This window comes from Monopterus albus, unplaced genomic scaffold (assembly GCF_001952655.1).
Source record: "Monopterus albus unplaced genomic scaffold, M_albus_1.0 scaffold25.1, whole genome shotgun sequence".
Taxonomy (NCBI): Eukaryota; Metazoa; Chordata; class Actinopteri; order Synbranchiformes; family Synbranchidae; genus Monopterus; species Monopterus albus.
Genome location: NW_018127905.1, coordinates 2,379,575 through 2,379,983, shown reverse-complemented (window position 1 = coordinate 2,379,983; position 409 = coordinate 2,379,575).

Here is a 409-nt window from a genome sequence, read left to right as displayed (position 1 = left end):
ATTCAAGCCCTATTGAGGATAAAGTGTGTAAAGGGACTACCAGAGGATGTACAAACCGCCTTGGTTGAAGTAGTTGGGCTTCCTAAGCTGCCTTATAAAATGTGGGTAGTGAACCTGGAACACCATCACAGACGATATCAAATGAAAAAAGAAAAAGAAGAAAAGGAGATGAAGACCCTCTCAAAAAGGCTGTTAAAACAACAAGTTCAAGCAAAAGATGATGTCACAAACACTAACAAACTCAAGACAAAAACCAAGCAGATGGTAGTGACTGGGGCTCCAGAGGAGAAAGACTGGAAAACAGAAATGGTTAAAGCAGTGAGAGAAGCAGTTGCGGCTCAGCTGAACCCTACTCCACCCCCACTTGTACAGAATGGATCTTCCATTAACAGCCACCAACAAACGGAGA